The sequence below is a fragment of the Protopterus annectens genome, chromosome 5.part0, assembly GCF_019279795.1.
Source record: "Protopterus annectens isolate FY-2018-M chromosome 5.part0, PAN1.0, whole genome shotgun sequence".
NCBI lineage: Eukaryota > Metazoa > Chordata > Ceratodontiformes > Protopteridae > Protopterus > Protopterus annectens.
The window spans coordinates 789,282,228-789,303,823 of NC_056735.1; the positions used below are offsets into that span (position 1 = coordinate 789,282,228).

Here is a 21,596-nt window from a genome sequence, read left to right on the forward strand (position 1 = left end):
TACAGAGTAGAGTAAAAGTGCTTTACGTCAGTCCATGCAGAACAAATTGTTTAGGCCTTGTATTCTTTTAATAAGGTATCTTTCTGGGCATTCCAGTTGTTGCATGTCTCTGGACAGATGCATACCAAAGGAAGCATTATATTCAATGACTGGCCTAAACATCTGGACACAGTCCCCTTTGTTTATACACTATGCAATATAGAAGGATGTTCTTACAACAATGGGCAAGTGCTGGACTGTCCACATAAATTTACTAATCCCAAACATCTGGGTCAACTCTTAAGTGTTTTTTGTCAATGTAGTGCTTCCCCAGGGTAGAAGATCTCCCAAAGGCAACAGTAATGCATTTTTGACATTTAGTTTCAGTCCATGATTTTGGCACTAGTTATTTATTTAGGACTAACTTTCTTGCAGGATAGTTAAATCATCTTGGAATTCAATGACTACCCCTAGGGTTTAATCATCTACAAACTTAGCCAGAGCCCTTTGGTATTGGACTTTACTTCAGAGAAGTAGATGCCAAACAGGAAAGGTTGAGAACTCTGGTGGATCTGCTTGTGGAGGTAGATTTTCATATTTTGATTTCCTGCATCCTATCTATGAGCCAACTGGCAATCCGATGGGTGACATATTGGTATTCTTCCAATTTAATTAGCATTTCTACTGCACCTGGGTGTGGGATGTTGTCAAAACATTTGACTAAGTTGAGAAATGCAGTGTGTACCATATACCATCACCCACTGCTTTGGTGACATTTTGAAAAAAGTCCACCAGGTTGAGTATGCATGCCCTACCCTTGACAAATCCATATTGAGCTGGATCCAGTGTTTCGTTGATTGGTTCCATTAAGTGTCTTCCTTGGCTTTACATATGAGGTTAGTCAGACTTATGGGCATGTAATTCATTGGGTCTTTTGAAGTTCATCCTTTATGTTGGGGAAAGACTATAGCTGTTCTCCACTCACTTGGCAGAAAACCTGTGTAGAGACTGAGGTTGAATAGTGTTATTGGAGCGCAGTGGCCAAATTGTGCTTCATGCTGTCTAAGATGCATTCAGGGATAATGCTAGGACCCATTCATGCAGTATGTGTAGCTTTTGATAACGCTTTATGGACTTGGTCTTGTGTGATAGCGGAGGTGAGCCAGTTTCAGGTGTAGCTTGAGGGACAGATGGAGAGGAGAAAGGGTTAAAGTCAGAGTTCAGTTTGTTGGCCAGTAGGTTGGTTATATCTTCACCCTCAGTTTGGGTAACATTATTCAAAATCATTTCAGTGCATTGCTGCATAGTGCTTTTGAGATTAAAGACTTAAGTAAAAAGGCCTTGTGATTGTCTTTGCATTGGGTTGGTATTTTAGCCTCAAACTTGAGTTTGTTGATTTTATTAAGCTCCTGAGTTGTTGATGAGGGCTCCAGCATTTTGGAAATTTCTCTTCTTACATTTGATCAAAATTATTTTCCTTTTATTGTAAAAAGTGTTGATATTATGGTTCCACCACATGTGTTTATTCCTGGGGATTGCCCCGTGCTTGTTCCTACAAGGTACAGATGTATCTTTGCAACTTTTTACATGCTGGTATAGTGTGGTGGCATACTTCTCCATATCAACAGTGGAGATAACTGGATTAAGAGCAGGTAGTTTGCCTTTCCATAGGCATGCTGTGTGGAAGCGACCAACTGGTTTCAATTTTATTTCAAAGGAAATGGCTTTGTGGTTAGACCTAACAAGTGACAAAAATACACAAAGGATGGGTGCAAGATGCCCATATTCTAGTAAGAACAAGTTCCAAGATGTTCCCCCAGTGGGTACTCTGATAAATTGTTCACAGACTATTCACTATGCTCATTCAAGCCTTAAAACTACTTCCCCTAATCCTGCTAACAAACTTAACCTCTTTCCATGTACAACTTTTTTCTCACTTTGTCCCACCCTCAAGTCATTATGTCAGAAACCAAAATACAACATTTTATGTACATACAATCTCTCTCCTAACCTGCATTGCATCACACACCTTGATCTTCATAACCACATATATATAAACATCAATGCCTTGCAAACAAAAGCTGAATTAAAACATCAACTGAAATATGAAGTTCTCCCTCCCAATAAACATTAAACTGAAGCTAAGTGGTGACATTTGCCCAAACCCTTGACCTGTAACACACACACACACAGGATTCAGCTGCCACACATAAAACTCATATATCTACATCCTCTACCTAAAAGGTACAAACAGTCTTACAACTCCTCAATACATACCTTAAAAGCATATGCATTACAATACCATATATACATGTAGAAGTAGTCCTACACTTCACAGGCTTATTAGTCATTTTATAAACTTAAGACAAAGAAGTTCTCCCTCCAGACTACAATATCCTTAGACTGGATAGAAAGAAAAATGGCTGGTGTTGTAGCAATTTTTTTATAATAATATCCTTGCTATGACTCCCCACCTGAACCTATTTCCTAATTTAACAATGCAGAAATGTTTAATCATGTAGCTAAAATTGACCTGTAAAAAGAGAATCTGTGTAAAAATCCTGTAAAAATGTCCTCCATTAACAATATTGACACTAGCAAGGAAATCATATATGATTGTGTGTTCATTTATTTGTTTGTGTGCATAAATGTGTGAATACATGTGTGTGTGTGTGTGTGTGGGGGGGGGGGTTGTCATACCATTAAACCCTTCTAGACTAACTCCCACATCCTGCAATATTGGTGGGTATATACTAGACACCATGAATGGTATAACACAATTAAAAATAAATAGAAAAGCAGTTTTGCTGCCTGAAAAATGTGTATGTGTATGTGGGATGGGCTTGGTGGACATTAGACACCAGGTAAAAAGCTTCAAGTTCTGCACCTCTGACACAGAAAGTAGCTTATTAACAATAGAGAACATTTCCCTTCTAAACCACAACCAGACACCAGGAGTACTCTTACATGTTACTGTAAGTCATAAAAAAAATGTAAGTAAAAGTGGGAGAAGTTTAATATTCCACACCACCGCAATAGAAAGCAGCTTGTCAAGCCCAACCCTTAACCTAACTGAGGAGGGTTAAGAAGTATGAAACCTGAATGCAAGGCATTATAAACTGACTGCAATGGTCTGTGAATTACAAGCGATAAGCCATGTAATAGAGGCAACATCAAGGGTGTGTCATACTTTTATATGGCCATACTAATGATGTGGGACAAAGGCAGAAGGATCACTAGACTACACCAGGGAGATGGTTTAAACTATTTTTTGGACATACTTAAAAAGGTGATAGGCTAACAGTTCTAGCCCCAAAATCTAAAAAAGTAGAATGAAACTCAAATGTTTGACATTATTGACTGCAAGGATCCATGATTTATGATGGCAGGGATAAAATGATAAAGATACTCACATCGGTGCCATTTTGTTAGCTTAGGAACAGGCAGTAGGTATACCTGTGGGCACTGCAAAAATATTATAATGCTGTAAATAGATAGCTAGGTAGATAATGGAAATATAGAAAGAACTATAGACGCACAGATAAATAGATGTGTGTGTGTGTGTGTGTGTGTGTGTGTGTGTGTGTGTGTGTGTGTGTGTGTGTGTGTGTGTGTGTCTGTTTGTGTGTGTGTGTGTGTGTGTGTGTGTGTGTGTGTGTGTGTGTGTGTGTGTGTGTGTGTGTGTGTGTGTGTCTGTGTGTGTGTGTGTGTGTGTGTGTGTGTGTGTGTGTGTGTGTGTGTGTGTCTGTTTTGTGTGTGTGTGTGTGTGTGTGTGTGTGTGTGTGTGTGTGTATGTGTGTGTGTCTGTTTGTGTGTGTGTGTGTGTGTGTGTGTGTGTGTGTGTGTGTGTGTATGCTGCCTGCCTTGTGGGATTTTAGAATTCTACTCTAGAAGTCAACACTTTAGACATCCCTATGATTTATTACTTTTTCCCCTTCTCAGTTCAAATTACTCAGCTCTGTCACACTGTGAAATGATCTAATCTGTTGGCTCCTGCAGATATTTAATTATACAGTGTCACAGATGCAGGTGGTAGTAAAAAGAGGCATAGGTACAGTCCTAAAATATGATATCACACTCCCTTGACAAGCACAACGTAGCTTTCGGCCACTAATCATCATTCATGATCTTGCTTTCTGGACATCTTGTAGTGCAAGAATCACGCACACACACGCGTGTGTGTGTGTGTGTGTGTGTGTGTGTGTGTGTGTGTGTGTGTGTGTGTGTGTGTGTGTGTGTGTGTGTGTGTGTGTGTGTGAGTGTGTGTGTGTGTGTGTGTGTGTGTGTGTGTGTATGTGTATGCTGCACATAGTTCCTCATTCTGTATGCTTAACTGACTGTCAAAAGGCAGTCACACAAATGGGAAATATATGGGACAGTATTGTATTAATCATATAGGTTGTCATGTTGTGCAAACCTACTGACTTCCACAAGTCTATTTATGCACTTATACTAGTGGTGCTGTGGTAGCGTTGTCACCTCACAGTAAGACGTTGTCCTGTTCGATTCTCAGCGAAAGCGTCTTCTGTGTGGAGACATGCGTGAATGGGTGTACCTTTGTTGAAGGTTGTGTGTCAGAGCTGGCAACTCGGCACGTAAAAATCTACTGCCAATCATTAGTGGACCGGAGTTCTGTTGTGGCGCCCCCTAACTGGGAAAAGCTGAAAGACACAACAACAACAACAACAACTAGTAATAACAATATTCAGAGAGGAAAGTAAAAGCCTCTGTGCCTTACATGTGGACTGATATAAAATCATTGTAAACTTGCATGTGAGTTTTAACCATTGGACCTGTGAATCAATTTCTGCTCTTTCTTATACTGTAAATGTCATATATTATATGTTTGCTATGCATGATTCTAATATCATGAGCTAAAAATATAGGAAGTCAAGTGCTTTACTTCTAGATGATAAATATGATACCATGTTGATATGTCGTCTCATGCATACACTGCAAAACATACAAGCTATATTGCTGTAACACTCATTGCCCTATTGTCTTGCCTTGCTGCAGCACTGTTAGGTGCCTTGTGTTACACTGATCACAACAACTGGCAGTCATGCAGCAAAGGCAAAATATGAGAAGGTTTCTATACACCTTCTTGTCTGGTGTTTATAAGAGGACTTTGAATGCAGACTTAAATATATGAGTACTTTTCTAAAATATCAGACTTTAGAAAAATGATTCAAGCTCAAAAAACATACTTTAAGCAATGATTATCCACTAAAAGCTAATAAGCTGCAGTAATAACTGATAAGCAAAAAGACTTCATTTTCAAGTTTATAACACTTCAAACTGTATGCTTTCTAGTAGGTCAGTCTGGTAAAATGTAGTATGAAACAGAATCAGGATAACTTTGATTGCATAATGTGAAGTGTAAGTCCCTCCTAATGAAAGGTGCTTTTAAACAGGGCCTAAAAAGCAAATGAGATTTCAGTTTCATAGCACAGAGGGAAACATCGGACGCGATGGTCCACCCAGTGCAGGTTCAGTTAGCAGCTATGCATTGTTTGATGGAGGAATCATGAGGTTCAGCTTGCTGACCTTTCATTGCGGGGGGGGGGGGGGTGTTGATGGATGCATGCCTCAGGTGAAAAGTCTGAAATAAAATCTGTGAGGAAGATTGGGGATTAAAGGAGGTACATTTAAGAAGAAGTCTCCTGTGGAAGTTGAAAATCTCCCTTGTATAAGTCCATTTCACATCTTGTCATGTGATGCAGTGGACATATGCAAGAGAAACAGCTAAAGTCATAACACCCAGTACCCTGATAAGGATAACACTGCTTCTCTTGCCACTTCCCCCCTCATGCTTAAAAAGAATGGGGTCGACATTTGGTTCTAAGTTCCTTAGAAATAATGGACCAGTTAGGAAAGTGTGAAGGAAGTTTGACAGCTACCATAGAATTGGGAGCAAAAGAATGAAAAAAAAAGCAAATGTGATATGAAATATATGACAGTAAAGTTGCTGTATGACTGTTTTACTATTTACCTTATACTTCTGTATTTTTCTTCTATCTACAGGTGCTGCGTGCTTAAGTGATATCAGTCCACAGACTGAGACTGTGCTGAGCAAAACAAATTATATGCCTGAAAATCTTTGGCTTCAGAATATCTGCTAGAAAATAACATTCTATTAAAATACATGTTTTTCTCTTGTTTTAAAAAGTTCATCATTTCATTTATGAGTATAATTCCTATCAGTGTGTATATTTCTGTGTTTATGAAATATAAACAAAATCTATGTCAGAAAATGTGTTTTAATTGTTACTATTCCACAAAGAATGGTTATACTCTGATAACAAAATGTGCTTTTCTTTAAATTACTGTTCTTTGCATCTTCTGCTAATAAAAACTAACACCAGTTCCTTTCTTTGCATCTTCTGCTAATAAAAACTCAAACATCATTTCCTTTCTGTGTCATTTTAAGCATTCATGAATACATAAAGGGTTTCGTACAAATGCAATGGCTTAGAATACATTGTTTAATGCAGAATTCAGCAATGGGTGAACATTTACAATTTGCATAGACATTCCCATACTTAGTCTCATCTTTTACCATTTGGAACTACCATTTCTATTTGGTATATTTTCTGAGAGCTATTTAGTCATAAATGTATAGTGTTGGCCTCAGTGCTTAAGAAAACAGTGCAAGCTACAAGGGGCTTAGGTTACATTCACAAACAACAGTGACTCCAATTCAGTTTTTGACACAAAGTGCACTACCATTGAAAGTATTCAGTGAAAGGATACAGATCTAAAAAACACTGAGCCCTCTCATAGCAAGACATCCAAAGATTGATTGTCAGAACAGTCATACTGAATTAGGCCAGTCAACAGCTTCTACCTTATACCTTATGTTTTTGTTATTGGCTGTAAGGCTGCTTTTGTAAAGGAGGCAAATATAATGAAATCACTAGGCAAAGTCCAATGCAATTTTCTTTCTGGATATCTTCTCAGGACAGCAAATGCTTTGAGTATCACTTCAATTAAGAGTCTGATATATTCTGAACATATTCATATTTTCAGCCACCTTGGGTATTATACAACCATTTATACTAAGGTACTCACAAAGGCAAAGTCATAAATCCATAGTGGATTAGAAAAAACTAAAACTCACAGAGAAAAAAAAAACATAAAGGCATGCAAGATAAAAAAAGCTGGGGATGAATATAGATTCTAATAGTGATAACAGGGAAAGGTTACAAAGTATTGCTTATTATGGTGAGTGCCTTACACATATCTAAAGAATTACTAATGTCCTAATCCCATTGTCTTACTTCATTTTTAGTCGAATTTCAAACAATAGTTCTTTTCGTGGGAAATGACAGAAAATACCAAGTTGCCATGATCCAGAAGATCTAGAGTCTCCCTTTACTTTAGACTGAATATCATAGTTGAAATGTTCAGCAAATGCATGGAAAGATGACCAAGCTGTAGATTCACAGAAACTGGCCTGATCCCCAAATGAAGACTGCAATATATAAGATCTTGATGTAAAATCTTCTGATCAATTATTGGCAAAACATTAAAACATCAATGAAGAAACAAAGTGGAAGAAAAAATGAAAGAAAACAATGTTACCTATTAAAGATTTGTTTTCTTCCATTGGTTTGCCCATTTTATCTAAACCTAATGGATAAGAATGCAGTCCATCTGATGGAAATCCAGTTCTCTGCCATTCCAGACCAATCACTGGCACAGATAGATAACCCTGGCACCGATGCTGACAAATGAAATGAAAGCATATTTTGCTTGATAATCCACTAGGAAGAAACATGGGAAATATCTTGAATAGTGACATCATTGCCTTACTTTTAAATGTATTTACTCTTTCTTTCAATCCTGAGAAAACGTATTGTCTATAATTAGTGATAGGTATAGTCCATGAATGTATCCCAAGATCATATCTTTTCTTCCGAACCCAGCAGTTTTCTCTGCTAAAGTATCAAGTCATGATTTTGAAACAATTATCTCACATAATCTCCTTTATGAAAGTCTTCATTGGAACTGTGCTGTATTTTGAAATGAAAAGTTATTACATGAATAGGTTATTCTCTTTAGATTATGTGTGGTGGGAGGTAAGACAATGGAAAAAAAGCATTAGCAGGAAAAAATATACCTTTGAAAAACTGCAAAATGTTGCTTGTGTGCAAACTTTTTATCTCAGACTTTGTTCTGCTCTATCTGTCCTGAGACAAAAGAACTGTCTTCGTCAAAGAAATGTATTAAAGCATAAGAATGTATTGGATACAATGAATGGTTACAGAGGTCTTCTGAAACCAAAATTTATCACAGAATGGTATCTTCTTGCATGACTTAATATGACAAATTCTTCCTGAACACAAGTTACTTGTTGAAAGAGAAGCTAAAATTAGAAGCAAAAGACAGAAAATTGTAAGTAGAGACAATGCACATTTAAAATCAAGGCAACAAATTATAAATAGATACAGTTCAATGTATAATAACTCACATAAACAAACACACACATACATACACACACACACACACACACACACACACACACACACACACACACACACACACACACACACACACATATATCTATCTATATATATATATATATATATATATATATGGGTCTACTGTTCTTGAGCGAAAAAAACACTTCTTCGAAAAAGAACAGTAGACCCACACTTACGTAAAAGTGCACTTCACCGAAAGTGCACTTTCATGAAGATCAGTTCAACAGACTGATCAGGGAAACTTAAACGATGTTTTTGCAAGGGGGCAAGTCCCCCTGCACCCCCACAGCCCCCCACACCCCCCTACTTAAATATACCAACTCTGAGATCGCACAACAATGGGTAAACAGATAAATTCCCTTTCTCAACTGTAATGTGCTTCAATACCACTTTTCTTTAATGGTTCGTTGAACCATTCTTTGTGAAAGTGCACTTTTAGTGAAGTGCACTTTCGTGTAAGTGTGGGTCTACTGTTCTTTTTCAAAGAACTGTTTTTTCAATCAAGAACAGTAGACCTATATATATATATATATATATATATATATATATATATATATATATATATATATATATATATATATATATATATATATATATATATATATATATATATATATATATATATATATATATATATATATATATATATATATATATATATATATATATATATATATATATATATATACACACACACACATATATATATATATATATATATATATATATATATATATATATATATATATATATATATATATATATATATATATCACACAACAATGGGTAAACAGATAAATTCCCTTTCTCAACTGTAATGTGCTTCGATGCCTCTGTTCTTTAATGGTTCATTGAACCATTCTTTGTGAAAGTGCACTTTTAGTGAAGTGCACTTTCGTGTAAGTGTGGGTCTACTGTTCTTTTTCAAAGAACTGTTTTTTCAATCAAGAACAGTAGACCTATATATATATATATATATATATATATATATATATATATATATATATATATATATATATATATATATATATATATATATATATATATATATATATATATATATATATATATATATATATATATGTATATATATATATATATATATATATATATATATATATATAATTATATATATATACACACACACACACACACACACACACATATATATATATATATATATATATATATATATATATATATATATATATATATATATATCGCACAACAATGGGTAAACAGATAAATTCCCTTTCTCAACTGTAATGTGCTTTGATGCCTCTGTTCTTTAATGGTTCGTTGAACCGTTCTTTGTGAAAGTGCACTTTTAGTGAAGTGCACTTTCGTGTAAGTGTGGTTCTACTGTTCTTTTTCAAAGAACTGTTTTTTTCAATCAAGAACAGTAGACCCATATATATATATATATATATATATATACATATATATATACATATATATATATATATATATATATATATATATATATATATATATATATACATATATATACTGTCCATAGAAGACAACAGGAATTCAAGCATTCAAGCATTAGCCCTCTGTCTATGAGATGACACCTGTGGGGGTAATAATCCAAATCTGGTTGTCTTGTTTAAAAACTAGACAAGCCATTAAATCAGTGGAACGTACTAAAAAAACATTATTTTTACGATGGAAGGAAGAATCACTGCTGATTTGCCAAGACTGAATTGCTAAAAAACACTAAGCTATTTCCAACTGCTTTTATAAAAACTGTTAGACTGCAAGGAAATAAATACAAGGCACTAGAGGAGATACTGTGGGCACTGTGGATTTTAATAAAAGAGACTGTGTTTGAAGCTGCAGAATTTTTTTTTCACTGTCTGGGTTTGGTGTTGTTATACAGTTTTATTCTTGGTGAGGTGTTCAATCATGAATACAAGATTTGTTGAATAGCATTCTAGGCTCTTGTAAAAATATTATGACATTAAGGCAACAAACTACAAAATTTACCAAACGAAAACAGTCCTTGAAGCAAATAAGGAAGCAGATGCAAAAACCAGAGAGTGCAAGAAAAAGAAAAATAATCTGGTTGCACACATCAGTGAAAATCAATATGTCCTTTATTGTAGTAAGGTAAGTGCTTTCTCGGAATAACTTCCGCTTCATCAGACCAACAAAGACAGAATAACAGTTACATTTTTAAACACTAAAACATCCAATTAAAAATCAGAAAAAATGTGCATCATAGCTAAAAGTCATGTGATAAAATACATCTGTAGAATATATAGATCTTTAAAAAATTTAATAAAAACAGACTAAATGAACAATATGTACTTAAAAATGGTAGCGAATACAATAGTAAAAAATAATAAAAGATGGACTATTGAAATATATATGATAAAATATTAAAAAGAGAAATCAATGCTTTAATGGCTGTTCTTTAAGGAAGGGTTTCAGGGAAACTCTGTTGTTTAAACCAGGAGGTTTATCAGCTTGAAAGCACAAAATCCATTTCTGTTCTGTAGATTCTGTTCTATTATTTATGTCGCCTCCCCTCTTGGTACTATGCAGAATCTCTGGTACCATAAAGCTAAATTTATGTTCTTTACCCTCTTTAGCTACATGTAGTGATAGTGGGCTGGTTTCTTTAACATTCCTAATATCCCTAAGGTGTTCAAGTATTCTATCCTTAAACATCCTGTTTGTTTTCCCTATGTAAAATGAAAAGCAGGTAGTACAATAGCAAAAATAAACATTTTTTTGTTCGACAATCTGCATAAAAAGCAGTATCTATCTTAAAACCCAAAGTGGGATGTGCGAAATGATTATCAATGTGTATATGTGTACAGGCCATGCAATTTCTAGACATATATGTACCAAGTCTATCAGATATTATAGTTGATTTAGTATTAAAGGATCGATAACAGACCTGACTCTTAAGTGATGTATTATTTCTAACAGCAAAATCTGGCTGTCTACCAATGACCCCATTCAACTCATGTACAGTAGACAGAATATCCCAGTTCTTTTTAATAATATCACATGCTACATGCACATTGCTGGCAAACGTCAATGGCGTCCTTAGTTTATTGCTAGAGGTATCAGTGGAAGCGTCACTTAAGAAAGTATTGTCAGTATTATCCCTGTTGTTAATACTAGTGGGGATGGGGGAAAAGTATGGCTGGCACTTACCTGACCTATGCCGCCATCCTTCTGCTATTTGAGACTCAATAAGTTTGCTGCTATAGCCTCTTTCTAAAATTTCTTGTTTAAGTGTTTGTAATGCAACAATGAGACTATCATCATCATTAAAAAGTCTCATAGTTCGAAATATCTGTCCTTTCAACACATTAAATTTTGTATGATTCGGATGCATACTGCCATAGTGTAGAACATTATTCTTTGTAACAGTTTTCTTATACAAAGTAGTAGACAGAGTGGATAAATTATTTTTAGTAACTTTAACATCCAAAAACTCTACTTCTTTATCAGAATATTCATAGGTAAAACTCAAGAAAGTATTTAACGGATTTAAGTATAAAAAAACACTCTTGTAGCTGCTCTGAGCCATGCCACAACAAAAAATATCATCCACAAAATGTTTATACCATTTGATGTTAACCTGGTATTCATTATTCGAAAGTACATGTTTAGCTTCCCAATTAGCTAGGGATAGGTTGGCGTAGCTATTAGCACAAGCTGTGTCCATAGCTACGCCAACTTTTTGTGCATAATAAACATCATTAAAAATAAACACATTGTTTTCTAGGATGATTTCCAAAAGTGTGCAAATAAGTGTCACCTTAGTATCAGGGATGTTACTGTCACAAAGTAATTCTCTGACATTTTTAGTTCCCCATTCATTGGGTATAACAGTGAACAATGATTCAATATCCAGAGTTACAAATAAACATTGTCCTAAAATAATTTCATTTTGTTTAGATAGCTCATTTAAAAAAACTCTTGGTATCCTTTAAAACAGTGCTACAATTAGCCAAGGCAGCATGCAAAGTCTTTTCTACAAAGATAGAAAGTGGCTCAGTTTCCCAACCTCAGCCTGAAACTATAGGGTGCATAGGTGGAGTTGAAGGATTTTTATGTATTTTGGGTAGACCATATATCAAAGGGACTATTGGATGTTCTACCATGAAATACTCAAACAGTTGCTCAGATATCATGCCTGTTATTAATAAATCAAAGATTAGGAACTGTACTTTTTCTATGACACTACTAAGTATATGCATAGGTAAGATGGCATACATATCAACGTCACTGAGATAACTTAACATAGATTCTATATATTTGTCCTTGTCAATAACAACAATACAACCTCCTTTATCAGCTGGATGTATTTCTATACTATTTAGTTTTTTCAATTCAACTAGAGCTTGTATCTCTGCAGCTGATAAATTTCTAAAATTATTAGTTTGCTTATCTAGAGACTTCTTTCTTAAGTTATTTTTCACAAAGGTCAATAAACAGATCTATAGGTGGTATGTAAGTGCTGGGCTTTCTAAATATACAATCAGCATTATTAGAATTACCAAACATAGCTTTAAGTGTAAGATTTCTGCCAAAAAGGTGTAGGTCTTTAATTACCTCTGTTATGTCCATTCTTTGAGCAGGAACAAAGGTTAAACCTCTGTTTAACACAGATAATTGTGGGTCAGTTAAAGTAGAGATATTGTGAACTAAGCTTGTTTGTATCTCTTCCCTGACCTTATTTCATTCTCCTGGCTGTGTAGTCATCGCGTACGTTGATTTTGCAGGCGATTCCTCGATATGCCTCTTATAGGCAGGGGTTCTTTCAATAAAAAATGGCCACGGGTGGAGCCTGATAGTACAGAGGCCTACTCTGTGGAATTCAAACTCACACTGGAAGCCATGCTTGTTTTAGGTCTAACAGCTGCAGTGCTTGTACTAGCATCAGAGTGAATGCTTATAGCAGCTACACATGTATTTAGGTTAACGTCTGAAACAATTCCCTCACTAACAGGAACAATAGGAACATTGGGCAAACGTTCTGTGGGTTCTATAGAAGTGGTAGTTTTAACAGCATTTGCATATGCTGCTTGTTCATCTGAAACAGTTGAATGCAATGTAGTTCTGGGTCTTACAGAGCTCTGCCCATTTCCTGTTATATGCTGTATATTGGAGTCAGTATTAACCCTTTCACTTACCCAAGAGAAGACATTACCTTCTTTAAAATCCTTCAAATCCCTTTGTAATTTTTTGTTTTTGTTAGCAAAAAGTCTCTTGTCATAACTAGTAACATCTTCAAACAGCACATCCATTTTATCACCAACAAGTTCATCTGAATAAGTATTGTTAATTATGTTTTGCAACTCAGCGATTTCATTAGATAGTTTTAGCTCATCTGGTCTAAAAAATTTGATAAGGAGCTGCATATATTTAGTGCTGCACTCAAGGTTAAGTAACTGCCAGCGACTAAGTAGCTCAGGATAAGCTTGTCCGTAACTGGGCATGGTGAGAACCCTAAGTACCCTTGGTGCTATATTAAGGCTCAATGAAGCCTCAAGATGAAAGCGCTGCCACTGCAAGTGCTTAAACTTATAAAGTTTATTCTCCAGATTGCGATAGTCATCTCTGAAAGCTGCAGATAAATCAGGATTATCTGGAGTCAGTGATGTTGTGTGCATATAAGTTCCACTAAGTAATGAATTAGTTTGAAAGTCCAATAAAGTAGACAAACAATAGTTGTTCCTCCTATTAGATGGCAAATCCATCGAAGGTACAAAGTTGTCCAAACGATCCATTTCATTTCCTGCCATGCTTGGTTCAAAGATAAAGAAAATATACCAAACGAAAACAGTCCTTGAACCAAATAAGGAATCAGATGCAAAAACCAGAGAATACAAGAAAAAGAAAAATAATCTGGTTCCACACAGCAGTGAAAATATATATATATATATATATATATATATATATAAGCCCTAGCTTATATATACCCCTTAGAGTAATCATAAGGTTTTTAAACTTGTCATATCTTTTCGACTCATGGCTAGGCTTAAAAAGGTTTCATGTTCATTAGCCTATTATTCACCTATGAAATGATACAGAGAGCAGCACATCTCTCAGTTCCTAAACAAATCCATGAATAATTGGGACAAGACTAAAAATCAGGGACTGTTTTTAAATTTTGTTTTTGTTCACTTAAAAAGAGCAACAGGTTTTACATCAATATTTATTCTCTGAAAAATAGCCATTGTATTGCCAGTGCCTCAACAGGTAGCTCACTTGGCTTTAATGCTAGATGACCAGAAGGTTGTGTTTTGTTTTTCCCACTACAGGTGACTGGAGTGCAGACCCTGTAGTACAGAATTAGGGGGTGCTAAAATCCTGACTATGTCATCCTTTTGATGAGGTGTTAAACAGAGGTTTCTTCTGCTTGAGTCAGTGGTAGCCCAAGTAGATATAAAAGACCCTCACTGTACCTTTCAAATGACTAGGGGGTTCCCAAATGTCCAAACTAATTTCCTATCATAGTACAAATTCCTCCTCAGGTCTTTCCCAAAAGGAGTCCACTAGCCTAGTAGGACATAACCAAGTCAAAAATAAATAAGTATGAAACTTTAATGTTTGGCATTATTGACTGAAGGTAATTCTTACTGATTTATCATTAAATAAAACTGTTTGAAGGAGAGAGAAAATTGAGCCAAATTTAGGGATACCTTTGAGGCATGGAAAATAGTCAGAAACAAAGCTGTTTTACCTTCTTCCATTGTTCTTTGCTGGCTATCACTGTCTGCTGTTAGACCATAATAGAAGACATGATCACCACAGCATTTAGAAAGGGTGCTTAACAATTGTCCCCAAATGCAGTTTTGATCTGGACTCATGTCAGGGAAGCGGTTAAGAAGTTTATCGTTTTCCCTGATATCAGAGGGCAGTCTCAACATTCCATGCACTACACAAACTATTATATTTCTGTCTAACAAATTACATACATAGAATGCAGTATTACTGTCAGCAGTCTGTGTTCTGATATGCTACTTAGCCACTTCACAACAGGCAGAGTATATAGGCACTGAATGTTCCAGAAATGTAGTGTTATTTAAGACAAGCATGCTGGATGTGCCCTTGGAGTGGCAGCTCAGGAAGAACAGCTTCTAATAACAGTGATGAAAGGTGGGACAAGATGTGCTTATATGCAATCACACTGGATTTTTGGTAATCTTAATGAGAAGGAAATCAAAGCTGTGAAATGTAACAAATAATGAAGCATACCAGCTCTCCAGAAGTTCTCCATTCATTAAGCCATCTTGCCAGTCTGAATCTGAATACAGTTTCTGTCTCCAACAAGGCACAACCATCTCTTCAAGAAACACAGTAACAAACATCCAAATGGGGCAGTCTGGGAATGTGTACATTTTCAGAGAAAATCAGGCAAATTTAAATACACTAGTGCATGTGGGCATACATTAGAAAGAAAAATCAGCACTGGATCATTAGGTATATACTTCTATCTGTAACTTATATAATTGCAATGTGGCACTTAAACATGTCATACAATTAGATACGTTGTTACAAATCCATCTGCTACAATGATTTGTAATTAAAGTGGAGTTGGGCCTTAACAGTACTTCTACAACACAAAATGATGTAACAGAGGATAGATCTGGAAATTCCACAGCCAGCCATTAAAAAAATAAATAAATATATGTGTGTATATATATATATATATATATATATATATATATATATATATATATATATATATATATATATATATATACTGTAGTGACCCACTGCACTGACATCAGAGGACCAGTTCCCTCCAACAGCCAACTATCTATGTGCTTTTCTAAGTCAAATATAGGGTTTTCACAACAATTAATTAATGGATGTTATGTGGAGACCGCTTTAGTCCCTTGGCTTATACTAACATGAGAAGCATGACTCAGATTTTGAAGTTTGTTCTTCCTTGTTAATGTTAGTGGGTCAACAGAGAGCACATAAAAAATTATGCAAACCCACTTTTAGGCCGAACTTTCCAAACACTTTTATATTTAGAATTGCTCAAAGGTATGATAGTGATAGGTCCTTGGGTACCAGCATAAAACACTGCACTTTGACAAGGAAGGCATATCAAGAAAATGTAATCCTTAAAAAACACCAAGAAATAGGACAAACACAGAAATGTTTTCTATTTTTTATTGCTTTCATCCACATATATAAAATAGACTTCAATAGAGTGGCAAACACTTGTCATATGCTTAGTATGCATCAAATTAAATCATATGACTAAGTACAGCATATAAAAAGCTCAGTTGACAAACAATACGCTTAGCTAATGGGACATTAAAATCTATTATATGTGTTGCGCATGTAAAACACTAAATCATGTGGAAATTCAATAAAGCTTACATGGTTATTTTTTCTGTGTGCATGTTACGGCATGATGCGAACACGGCTACAGCAATTTTTAGATTCAGTAAACTCTGCATAGGAGCATGCAATCAAGTGCACACATGCGCAATTATGGAAACTTTAAAGGAATTCATACTTCAGCATAAGTAACTGCAATTTTTGCAAATGAAGAGAAATAACATAGTGGAGCAATCCAACAACCTTAAATACAGCTGTGTAGACTCTGTGTCCATGTTGGCAGTGCAACCAGAAATATTCCACATAAAGGAGTCAACGCAGAGTCAAGGGCATGTAAAACTACAGATATATGGAGAGAATGGCCATGAAATTATATTAACAACACACATATATTGGCCAATATATAAACTATGGATGTCCAAAACTGTCAGGGAGGGGGTGCGGCAAATTAGTATACATTTAAAATACTTTTAAAACATGATTTTGCAATGCAGCACTTGCCACATAAGGCTTTAAATAAGAATAATAGAAACATCATTGAAAAGAGAAGTATCATGTAGTGTCACAATAGGTAGAGTAATACCCTGCCCTGTGTGTTTAAAGTAGTGACCCCGTGCTATTGCCAAACCTACACGGCAACTGACTGTGCAGTTTCCAGGCATTCAGCATGGATATTATGTAAATGAGTGCAAAAACCAGTGGATTTTTTGAATCTCAAAAATCAGGAACTGTGTAAAGCTGTTCACTTCATGTAGGCTCCTACACAGTGTTTTTGCTACCCATGGATGCCAACATCAGGGGGTGTGTTAGGTAACTTTCTTGTTTTTTTTGGATGTATTGTGCATGTTTCCACAGTGTGCCATTTTGGGTCTATATTAGATCAGCGAATGCTTAAAAAAGCGAACGCTGATTGATCCACCTTATGTAAGCAAAAGCTTACAATCTCAAACTGTCAGATCAGCGATTTTTTTCCTAGAGAAAAAAAACGCTGATCCAAAACACATACACACAACACAAGCACACCAAACAAACAGAAATGCACACATATACACCTAAAATCTGACACTTAACCCTACACTAAACTATGCACACACCACTAAGTATCCACTTACCTTAACCCAAACCCTAACCCTAAGGTCTGTCACTATCGCACACTCTCCTCACCCGCTCCCTAACCTTAACTCACCTAAACCCGCCCTAACCCTCACATCCACACAATCGCACACATACCTAACCTGAGCCCTAATCCTAACTCACCTAACCTACCCTAACACTCATATCCACACAATTGCACACTTACCTGAATCTGACCTGTAACTTTCCACCACAGCACTGAAAATACCGAAGAAACAGAAACGGACAACCAAATTCTTTCCCTAGGAAAAAATCTGGGTTTCTGTTGCTTCGATATTTTGAACATTCGCTAAAATAAGGTTGATCAATCAGCGTTCACTTGTTTAAGCATTTGCTGATCTAATATAGACCTGCCATTTTGCGGGAAGTGTTATGGTGATGCATATGTTGTTTGGGCAAGCAGATCACCTACGTATCAAACATGAGTTAGACATCCAAAAATAGAAACTGGATGCATTCAATCAATATTTTTGAATGCTGCTGGGCTTTATGCAAATCTGGTAAGTGGGGATGCACTCTGCTCATTCCCTCCAGTTCTGAGACTATGCATAACTACTCTTGTGGTGCCATGTCTTAGGTATTGGACTGGAGTTCAGATGGTCCTTGGGGTCAAGTATAGAGTATGTCAACTTCCTCATACTGTTCTCACATCACAGCTTATACAAGTAGTATTAATTACCATTTTCTGTACATTTTTATGACAACAGGGCTGAAAATACAAAGTTTTACATGCCTTAGTTATGCACAGCTGTGTGCTGGTGCACATAAGGCACTACTGTACAATGAAGCAGAACCTTTAAATCATGTTAATTACATCCTAAGTAGGTGAAATCCAGGTTAATTAGGTAAGTCACATGAAAACATCATAAAAACCCACACAGAACTGAAAGAATTCAATGCTTTAATGAGATTATAAGCACTTTTATTCTGAACTATCAGAACTTCCTCAGAAGAGTAAAACACACCCTCATCACCCTTTAAATAATAGAACAATGAAATATGTGACCCAAATAAAATTATGTGACACTCAAAAAAATCATACATAATATACATACTAATATAAAAACAAAAGCCCTTATATCCTCATTAAGGCATTGATTTTTTTTTTGTTCCACGTTTTTTTTGGATCTTTTCTTGTGCTTTATCTTAGCTTGTGTACATTTTTGCATCTTAATTAGCCAATCCCACATTGTGGACTCACCCAAGAAATGTATAAAGCATGCATACAGCCTGCATTCTGATTTCCCCTCAATACTTCATGACCATTGGAGTAGAGACTTGGAAATTTTAACTGAGATAATGCTAAGGGCTGCTGCAGCTATTCTACATCTGCATGTGCTAGAGGCTGAAGTCAGTACTGCTGGCACTGCTGACATGAGGCCTAGGCTGAAATGGAGAAGAGTGCTAAGGTCCAGGGTAACCTTCCAGGTGCTACATGAGCTGGAGATTGTAGACCACTAGACGGTGGACAGGGATGTATTGCAAGAACTCTGTGATCTCTGCTGCCCTCAACTCAGAGCCAGATCCAACTGAGGGGAGCACAACCCAGTGAAAACTAAGGTATGTGTATCCCTTAGGATATTAGTTACAGATACTTTTCAAACACCAACTCAGAACATGATGGGGGTATCACAGGCATCAGCATCCAGGATACACCATCTGTTTATGGATGCTATGTTCTTACATGCCAGTGAGCACATATCTTTCCCCCTTTCTTCTGAGGAGAGGGCCAGCAATATGCAACAATTCTACTATGTAGCATACTACCCTAAAGTACTGGGTGCCATAGATTGCACTCATGTACACATCAAGGCATCACCTGGTGAGCAGAATCTAAAGTAACACCAAGGCATTCCACTCCATCAACTACCAAATTGTGTGCAATGCCCAGGGGTTTATCTTGAATGTGAGTTCTGGCAACTGTGGCAGTTACCACAACTCCTATATCTAGCACCCATCACAGCTGTAACAGATGACTGCTGGGGGACATCTCACAGGCCCATTTACTGGAGGATGCTAGCTATGCCCTGGAACCATGGATGATGACACCCATCAGAAATGTACACATACCCACAGAAGAATGCCATAATGAGTCACACACACAAACTAGGAACATTATAGAGTGTGTTTGGGCTTCTGAAGTCAAGGTTCCAGTGCCTAGATATTTCCAGTGGAGCCATACAGTAATATTCCATGCACATGTACATCAATTTTCATAATATGTGCTATGTTCCACAAACTGATCCTGTGGAAACAGCTGTAGCAGGATTATCAAGGGGAAGGAACACACATCCCCCTCACCAGTGCCTAGGTCACCACAGCAACAGTCACAGGAGGTCTCAGAGGAGGAAGCCCAAGCTGCTGTCCTCATTGTCAGACATAGGCATGCTCAGCATGTCCTTGCATTGGCTAAGAGACAATGCATAACACATTCACTGACCACTTAGGGATCTAGGGACTAATACCTTTCTCCTACTCACATACATACATAAAAAAAGGATGCCAGGTAACTCACATGAGCTGTACCTTTCCATGTATGGACTGTGTACTGCTTGCATCAAACAAAGTCAGCCCTGCACTACAGTTGTGTCGACCGCTGCACTTGCAAGGATGGTCTTAATCTACACTGTAGTCTTGTGGAGTATTCTGATATATAATTTGTATCTATGAACTTGGTACAGTATGCAAGTAAATAGTGGTGTATTTGTATAGAAAATTAAGTAACATGTGAGTACTGATACTATTTTACCAGTATGTGTCCATTTGTAAGTAGTAGGCCTCATGCATGAAACCTTCATACAGTCCAACTCCAGCAGATTACTGGTACATCATTCAAGACAGAAGTTAGAGAGTGAGGATACACATTGCAGTTACTGACTTCAGACTTGTCTGTATCCTAACAGTAGATGTCGTTTTTCCCCCATCCCCCAAAACAGGGGTGCCCCCTTGTAAATGGAATAACAGTAACTCATCTATGTTGCCGACAAACCCATGGTAAATGGGTGTTTGTCACAATTATTATCCCCTACATTTCTTGAAGTACTGTAGATTTCATCATACCTTGTATGTGTTAGGTAATTCATGTATAGCCCTGTACATTCTTATTGGGGTGGTTATATGATGAAAGACCCCTGTTCTGGTAAGCTGCTTCTCGTGTCAAAAGGATTAAGGCAGCCATCCTATCGGATGAAGTTGTAATACTGTTGAGGGTTCTAATCCTGATATAGGTAGAGTTTTTGGATGTGAAGGTGTAATGCTGTTAAGGATTCAAATCTTGATATAGATAGAGGATTTGGATGTCTACTACCAATAGGTTATGTTTTACAGAGTGTTACTCTTCATATTTGTATTGTCTTAATTCCACATTTGCGCGATGTGCTGCATGTTTATAACCTTTTTGATAAGACTTAGACTATTGCATATAGTGCACCATTGCAGAAATAGTGAAAGCGGAAACAGGATTTATGTCACCCCACCAAACACAGACAACAGGTACATTCAATTATTGCCATTAGTAATTGGGAAATCCTGGCCTGGAGTAGAGATAGGAGTGAGCTGCAGTGACAGGTATATTTTACATAACAGTAAGTTTCAGATGTGAACAATGCACCTCATGTTTGCGCACTGCTTACCTACATACAAACAGGGAAAAAAGGCAAATGCGCATGT

At 36.4% G+C, this 21,596-nt stretch overlaps 1 long non-coding RNA gene across 1 annotated transcript in view; it reads left to right on the forward strand.

Annotated features, from left to right (window-relative positions):
• LOC122802043 overlaps nucleotides 1-6,386 on the forward strand; it is a 40,961-nt gene extending 34,575 nt beyond the window's left edge. Inside the window, exon 3 of the long non-coding RNA XR_006364855.1 lies at nucleotides 6,004-6,386. This is a non-coding gene — a long non-coding RNA (uncharacterized LOC122802043). The remainder of the gene's footprint in view (nucleotides 1-6,003) is intronic.
• Nucleotides 6,387-21,596: the final 15,210 nt, after the last annotated feature.